Source organism: Quercus lobata, chromosome 8, assembly GCF_001633185.2.
Source record: "Quercus lobata isolate SW786 chromosome 8, ValleyOak3.0 Primary Assembly, whole genome shotgun sequence".
Taxonomy (NCBI): Eukaryota; Viridiplantae; Streptophyta; class Magnoliopsida; order Fagales; family Fagaceae; genus Quercus; species Quercus lobata.
The window spans coordinates 10961433-10970313 of NC_044911.1; the positions used below are offsets into that span (position 1 = coordinate 10961433).

The 8881-nt window shown below is 33.9% G+C and overlaps 1 long non-coding RNA gene across 1 annotated transcript; it reads left to right on the forward strand.

The window, feature by feature from the left end:
• Positions 1 to 1290: 1290 nt before the first annotated feature.
• Positions 1291 to 8174, forward strand: LOC115955214. The gene is made up of 5 exons (XR_004084066.1): positions 1291 to 1475; positions 1876 to 2969; positions 3627 to 4039; positions 5906 to 5995; positions 7618 to 8174. It is a non-coding gene; the product is annotated as an uncharacterized LOC115955214 (long non-coding RNA).
• Positions 8175 to 8881: the final 707 nt, after the last annotated feature.

Here is an 8881-nt window from a genome sequence, read left to right on the forward strand (position 1 = left end):
AATACATTTTACATTCAATTATTATATAATGTAAGATATTTTGTAAATAATCTAATGCTTGATACTTATGAGCTAGTAAGGATTACAAATGTGGAAAGTGGAAACACCATGTTGTCAATGGCAAAATAATAAAATTTGATTAATGAATTGCAACTTGGTTGGGTTCTAAACTTTTTTAGCCTCTAGGAACTCAAATGGAAGATATTCAATTAGTTCATCACTAATATGTTCCTGATTATTTTGCATTTCTTTTTTTTTTCTTTTTTTCTTTTTGTTGCTATAATCATTATGTGGAGAAAAATAATAATAATAATGATAAAGGGAAATGAGCAATTAGTTGTTGATTAAACATGGTTCCAAACCATTTAGATAGCTTTTGTTGGGATCTGTTATTTATTTTTGAGAGGAAATAAAAGAGGTCATTGAAACTGATTATGTAAAACATGGTCCAAAACCAAAAATAGCTCACTCAAAACTCAAAACACTTTATGCATGTCCTTATAAAGAAAGGGGGGAAAAAATGAAACTCAATTAGCCAAGTAATTGTGAATACAGTATTCACGTATAGACTTTGAATAATGAACACTCTTGGAGTAATAAAAGGGCGAACATATTAGAAAGGTGAAGAAACCGGGATTTGTGAGGTACCTTTCATTTCATTTCATGTACTCTATTAATACTAATGCTGCATACAAATTTTTTTACATGATGATTAAGGTGACAAATTGTAATTAGTGCAAAACTATTTTTATATAGGACTATCACTAATGTTACTTTTATAGTATACCAAATTACCAATCATAACTTATTATCCCACTAATTATGAAATTTGTGGCCGGAAGAATCCCCTTCATGCTTAGCTTTTGTAATATAGATAGTGATACACCCATTAAAAAAAAATTTAATAAAATAACTGCTATTGTTTATTTATTTATTTTTTAAAAAAAGAAGAAAGAAAAATAATTATTTTGGATGATAGAGTGAATAGAAATGCGTAAGAATAAATAAAGTATAAATTTTCCTTATTTATTTGAAATAAAAATAAAATGATTGGAAATGTAGTTATATGAGTTACTATTACGTTATTATATAAGAATTATGTTTAACATTCACTGACCATTATGTTTGATTTACACATGGTGACCAGTGCCTAAAGCATGGACTCTTATTCTGTCTTTACCAGTTATCTAACTGATCAGGACCCGTTCAGAGACGTTTGATATAATCAGTAACAAAACTTGATTGTAAACCGATTTACATTAGAAAGAAGAATTCATAAAATATCACCAAACAGTTCTACGGAAAGCAAAGGACAACTCTATTCATGAAAAGGTTATGATGCATCCAAACAGGTGCACATTCAAGTCTTTTGCAGAAGTTTCAAACCCAAAACCCAGTGTCCCTCCCTCCAATCTCCTACTTCTTCAAACTAAAATCTTCAATGGAGGAACCAAGCTCAGCCTCAGAAAATCAAGGTGCACATTCAAATCATACCCCTTCTGGAATTTTATTTATCGTTATTCCTGTTTGGTTGCTCAGAAAATATATATAGCAAAATGAAAGAAACTGGGTTAAGTCAGTTTAATTTTTTTAGTCAATTAACTCTTTCCCTTTCTAAAATTGAATTAAAAAAAAAAAAAAACAATGAAAGACTCACCTACTATTAAGCCAAGATATGCTTATTAGGCTAAGCTGAGTGGAAGGTTAACTAATTTCGTGTTTGTAGCTTTTAAATGTCTCTGTTTCTAAATAGAAAGTTAGGCTTAATTTATCTATGTATGATTGTATAATGAAGAAAAAAGATATGAAATAAAATGATTTTTGTTATTTGGGTGTCATGAAATGGTAATAATTTGGTTTATATTTCAATTGCAGTTGTGGTAGATGATGAAGGTGGTAAGGTTAAAGGAGGAGAAATTCCAAGGTTTGAAATTAAAGTGACCCATGAAGCAAAACTTAAAGAACTGTTGCATAAGATTAATTCTCTTGAAATTAAGTTATGCTTTGATGGTGTAAAGGAGTTCATTAAGTTGCTAAAAGGTAATTCTGAAAGTGAATTGCTTCATTTATATGTATGCACTTCTTTAAGTGCTTGGAGCTTCTAGATGCTTGGAAATTTTGATGAGGGAAACTTGGTTGTCTTATGTATTGTCATTGATATCTACTATTTTGGGATGGGGTATATAATCCCAAGGATGGGGAGCAAAAAGCTATTAGTAAGGTTCTTAACAAGTTTTCCAGATTGCTCATTGAAGAATATATGGTAGATGCAAAAGAAACTAAATGGTAAAGAAGCAAAGACCAAAGGGCCGCACCTTTGCTAATGGCTTTGATTGTTCAAGTCAGTCAAGAATGGCCTCTAAGGTCGCAAATAAATTTGATTCAAAATCTAAGGCATTTTCCAAGCTAACAGAATATAAATATAACCAAAAGGAGAAGAGGATGACACATTCATTGAGGAAGGCACTTGTTGGCTTTGCAATGTCATCTTTGAGGTGGGGCGGCCATGATTGTTGAAGTGGGTGCTGCAGCATAAGGAAATGTATTCTAGTGTTCTTCATGGTCTTGGGAATGATGATGATGATGAAAATTTTATTTATGTTTTGTCCACATTATAGGAGAGGGTTCTTGTGGAAGAGTCCTTGGTGCCCCTAGGTCTTTGAACTTTTGGTTTCCATGTTTCTCAGTCTCATGATCCCGCTTTGTTAATAGTGGGGATGTGTAGGGTATTGTGGAATGCTTGTATCCTTGTCCTTTCAGCTGGTCAGTAATTAATAAGGGGTTGCTTCACTCTGATTTTCTTGTGAAGTATGGTACTCTAAGGCTTCTTTCGGAGGCACTGAAGTTGCTGGACTGGACTCCTTCATTGGTGCTTTGAATCGTGGTTCTTATTCTAGCAATCAAATGATGCAGGGTTGGGCAGCTCTCAAGCAAGGAATTCAGAATGAAGTCAGAACTTTGAATTTTGTGTAAGCATGTTCTCCTATTGTTGAACATATAGAGTGCTATGATCCTGTCTTCGTCTTGCTTTTTCAGTTCATAGTCTTGTCATTATGTCTATATTGAACCTGTGGAGATTGCTGGTTTAGGCTTGCCTGCAGTTTCATTACCTAGCTAACCTTAAGGAATCAATGGCTTTTCTCTACCTATATTTACTGTGCATATTTTTCTAGCTTTGGTTAGTGTTAATTTTTGTTCAGCCATACTAGCGGTCCATCTGTTCCCCTACATGATGCATACTTGAGCTTGTGCATAGTAAAAAACCTTGTAGCTCAACTGGTTGACACCTCTTGATTTTTCAATAGGGGACATCCAGGGTTCAAATCCCCCCACTGCCAACTATTAAATTATCACAAAAAAAAAAAATTGAGCGTGCATAGATGTAGCCTTCTTCACTTGGGGTTCTCTAGTGTATCCTTCCAAACACCTTGCTGACAGACTTGAGTTGTATATTTTCGCATTTAAGTTGTTTGAGTGATTCATACTTATCAAAAGAAAAAACTTGTTAGAGTGATTCTTGTTTGTTTCTCTGTATAGTTCAGTTTTTATTTTTTTGGTGCCAAATCAGTTTTGGCCTCATGGTTTGACTATATATATTACAATTTTATTTTTGTGTATTTTCACAGAATCGAGAAAAGCTTTCTGGTTTTCTAATGTAGGAAATTTCACTGCCTTGAGATCAGACTCTGCAAGAATGCTTCAACTTCAAGAATCTTATTCCCATTTAGCCTTTTTTTTGGAGGAAGAGATTCATGAGGATTCTTTGATACTAGATTTTTTGATGGCTAAACTGCTGCTATTATTCTTGGGAAGGTTTCTTGGAAATCTATTGGTTTTGTCTCCAAGATTTCAAACCGAATTAAATTAGGAACTCTGCAATCATTATTGGATCTTATTGAAAGTGAATGTGATGAAAGCATTGAAAATCGATTTGGCTGTGAGTATTATTTACTGTCGACAACTTCATGGCATTCTTGTTGAGTGCTCCCATTAGTTATATCTGCACTGTGTCTTCTTTCTTCTGCCTCCAGTTTTTCAGGTATGCTATTTTGTTTAGTTTTTGGTCTAGTTGTTTGGCATATTGGGTTGAATGCTGGAGCTAGGGATTTTGGACTTGGATTCTGGAAAGACTCAATTTCTGTGTTAAACTTGTAATCTGGACTTCAAATAAACTCTCTCGGAAATGTTCCCCTCCCATTCTTAGTCGGTTAGTTGGATGTGAAACATGTGGCATTTATTTGATTTTTAAATGCCATGACTTACATCTCTATAAAAATTGGACGTAAAAATTGGAGGAAATTGGATTTAATGGGAGAAATCTTATCCCATATACATTATACTTTGCCAAGCAGGGAGTCTTAGTAATTAGTGGGGAATGTTGAACTGATCCCAGAATATTGTTTCAGTGGAAGTCAATGCAAGCATGTGGTGTGGTTGATCTGGATAGGGAGGTCATCCTTGTAGACTTCTGATTGATAGAATAAATTGTGGCAATCAATTTTGAGAGGCAGCTGCTACTTTTGGGGATTAGGACAGTGATTGAGGACTTGTAATAATTGAAGGAGAGATTGTAGTAGGTTGACATCAAAGATTGGCATTTTGCTCTTATACTTAATTATAGGATTTTGTTAGGAATGAACGCATGTAGTGTGGTCTAAATTTTCATTTTGGTCTCTGAGAGTCCAGTTGGGCCAATGTGTTGTTGAATTCTAAGTTGCGTGGTCTATTTTCTATATTGACTTTGTTTTTGGTGTTGAGGGTACACCATTGTTGGCTATAGATGATATATAAACTTTGTTTGATATTGGTGTAAAAAAATTCAGAAATGTTGCCAATGAGCTCTATGCTCGAATGGTGCCTCTTCTTCTTGTAAGAGCAAGGTCGAGGGTGAGGTTGTGGTTTCAAGACTCATCAAGTACATGTGATACACCATTTATTTTGAAACAAAAAAGAAAAATTCTGAAATGTTGAAGATTGGTGGTGTGGATATTTACTTTGAACATCTTGATTTTGTGAATCGATCTGCCATGGAGATGGAAAATTGCATAGAATGTTGTTTATTAATGTGGGATAGATGAAGTGAAGAAATACTTCTGGAGGGTTTCTGTGACTAATGGTGTCGCTAAGGTTGAGTAATATAGATATATATATATATATATATATATATATAAATTGCTTGGCTGTTGAGATACAATGTTTTAATAGTATGGGCATTTTGAGAACGCTACGAGGGATTCTTGACAAAACAAGAAAGTTCTATCACTACATACTTGTTTGAGGACAAAGAGGAGAGAGTGATAGATAGTTTTGTTGTGTCAATTATGTGTTCTTGTTTTGCACTTCATAAATTGAATTTGAATCTGTGCTATGAGTGAAGAATAGATGATACAGCTGTAATAGAGAAATACTCTTCTTGAAATAGCCAATTTTTTTGACCTTCTAAGTCTATCTAGTCCCTTGTAGCTGGAATAAAAATCAGACGAGTTATGATAAAATGGCCACTACACTAACAAATAATAACATCCAGTATCACTTGTTAATCTGTTAGAGTGGCTTAACAGATTTGATAATTTGATTTTGAAAATTATTTATCTGAATTTTTTTCAATTTAAGAGAGATTTAGAGTTCATTGTCACAACTTAGGCCAACATTCTATGTTCTTTTTTTTTTGGATGAAAAACATGCAATGTTGACATGTTGTAATTAGTAAGGTTTGTGTTCATGTCCGCTGAAGTTATAGGCTTTGACTTTCTCTTATGAAAGCAAATGTTAAAAAATTTGAATCCACTTTAATGTAATTAAATGTTATATACAAAAATATTTTTTCGAGTAGACATTTATTTATTTTCCATTTTGTAAAATATAAATTTACTGGCTTTTAATATTATATTTCTGTATAATCCAGATCAGTTATCTTCCAAGGTCATAAGACCCTGGTGGCATCACTGTGTTCGAAGATACATTGCCCTGCTGAAGCTAATCTTGCCTAGAGATGGTATTACATCTTGTCTTCTAGCTTCTTTCTTTTTCCCTTCTCAATTGTCTTTTCTGTGAACAATATGTGGAATGAAGGGTTTTTTATGATTATTTTGGAACTAAACATGGTATGTGCTACTGAAAGAAATCAATATGGTATTTAAACTAATAATTCTTAACCTGTGACCCAAGGTGATTATCCTGTTTAATTGTTTTCTTTTTGATTCAAGTTTTACAGATTGTTGCCAAGGAATGGGAGATTTTGTTTTTTTTGGATAATGATAAGTATCATTTGCTTAAAGAAAGACCACTTCATTAGCAATGGGCATGAAGCAGGCTAAAGAATTACAAAGAAAGAATTATATACAAAAGACAACTGTATAAATGTCATAATGGAATCACAATTTGTAAAACCCTATGCACAGGACCAATTAAATAAGGAGCTAGAGAAAGTTGTTAGCGATTGACTACCACCCTCTCTATTAGGGATATGAGAATCTAAACAATGGAGAAATGAGGCCACCATGTCTAACTCCCAATCATTAAAGTCTCGAATAAATCTAACATCCCAATGCCTCATCTTCCCTGGAACTTGCCTCACCAACATAGACTCCATTGAAGCCTCTGGATTTATGGAGTTCTCATAGAAGAGAAGACAAACCACCCTCAAAGGCTGTTCACCTCACCAATAGTCATGCAATTGGATCCGGTTACCAAGGTTTACATCAAACTTAATATTTAGTAGAAACCTATTCCATATCATCTTAATACTCTTCCACAAACCACATCCATGAGTACCTCAAATAGATTTTTTATTTCACCCACCTCACTCCTCTCTGAACTTCAAAACTATCACATGCTTCCACAATTGTGTTACCTCTACCCCAAACCACTGAGGCCACTTTCCTAACAGAGCCTAATTAAAGGTTGTAAGCTTCTTATCTCCAAATCTCCACTTCTTTAATTTCAATATGTTGTATCCTGTCTAGAGGTGGAGTTGCCTCTCTCAATAGATCATTGCCTACCTCGACTGAAGGTCATCTGTCTAGTCTATATTAGATTTCGTTTAAATGGTTATATTGAAATAGCCAAAATAGGAGTGTATAACCTTGCTTTCGTCCAATATTTACCAATGTGCCAAACCTTCCGACATTGAGTAGTGACTACCCCGTCTATCTATACCTTCGATGGCTCAGCCATACAAACTGTTTTGGCCAAAATCCATAACTTCTCACTAAACTAAACTAAGTAGTAGTGCCAATTTTATAACATCAATAGTAGCATGCATTCCATAAAGAAAATCCCCAAGAACTCCATTTGAAAAAGGCCTTAATACACAATTTCGCATCTTTGACATTTTGTATGGATCATTAGTGAGAAATAAAAAAAGATTCATCTAACTAGCAAAAATTTGAAGGCTAGTAATAACTAACTTAATAAATCTGCTAAAGATTTTATATGTAACTTAAGGCCAGCAAAAAGTTGATTACCAGCATTGATTTTTTAATCCTGCTCTCTAATCTCTTGCATGTTGGCTGCTTTTACAGCAATGCTATTATATTTTATTTGAAGGCTGTGTCTCTAAAATGTATGCTCTAATCCTTCTTCAAACTAGTCTGACCTAGCATGGTCTTTGTACAGGTCTTTTTACAGGCCATGGAAGGACCTTTCATTGGAACTCACTGATTCACAAAGATGGATGAACTCCATGCTTGTCAAACTCTCTCAAGTCATTTTTGCTAATGGAATTTCAAGAAAATCATTAAGTTTGCAGGTATTATCACCTTTAAATGTGGACAGATCTGGTGTGTATGAATGGGAAAAAGCATTATAAGAGCTTGAAGGGTGATCACTCCCAAGATTTATTAGTAAAATTAGAGATTCTAGAATAACTTTACGCACTGAAAGGTAGTGAGTAGAGTGTAGTTGAACTCCATGATTTTTAAGAATGGTGAATATGTTAAAACCTTAAGATACATGACTAGTACAATGATGGTTGTAAATTGTAAGTTAATGAAGGTGGGTTTGAAACATCATGTTACAGGCTTACAGCCATCATATGAGAATTACAGAAATCTTAATGCAGCCAGTATTCAAGGATGTCATGGCAACAAAGTTGTACTCGAATGCCAATGTTATTTTAGACTTGGATTTGTTGTAATTCTTGTTATTGATTTATTGGTGGCAAAGTCTTCAAATCTCTCTGTATATACAATTTGTTTTTGTTCTAAATAGCAGAAGCTCTACTACCAAATTGTTGCAAGAAAATGCTTCTAGATAGCACTCCACACAAGATTGATGGTGAAAATATTATATACCTTTGAAAGATATCACCAAATAAATAATAGGAATGAGGAAAAATTGACAAGAAAATAGATACAGGCACACACAAGAGAAAACACCAAGAATTTATGTGGTTTGGCATTTAGCCTATATCCACAGGCATCGACAGAAGATATTTTCCCTAATGAAGGTGGAGAATACAAAGTGGTGTAATAGCACCCTCACAAGTCACAATGCCCAAATCCCAATACACCCAAATTGTTCTCTCATACAAATACAAAGTTCTCTCTCAATACAAAAGTTGGGACTCAAAACTTAATACAAAGTTTGGGGTTGCACCTAATACAAAGAGAAGTTTTCTCTTCTCTCACAACCACTCCACAAGCCACTTCAAAGATATCTTTAACTCTTACATTTTGCCACACCACTTCTGAATAACAAGCTCTGTATATTGAAGTGTTGACAATGCATGCAAATGAGAGACATGCAATTAAGGTTTGAGAAAATTCAAGCCGACAGTTTTTAGATTGTATACATTTCACATTCTTTGAAAGAAGCAATTTTTTTCTCATTTAAATATTTTATTCAAAAGCATCCTAAATGTTTATTTTAATCTGTTAAA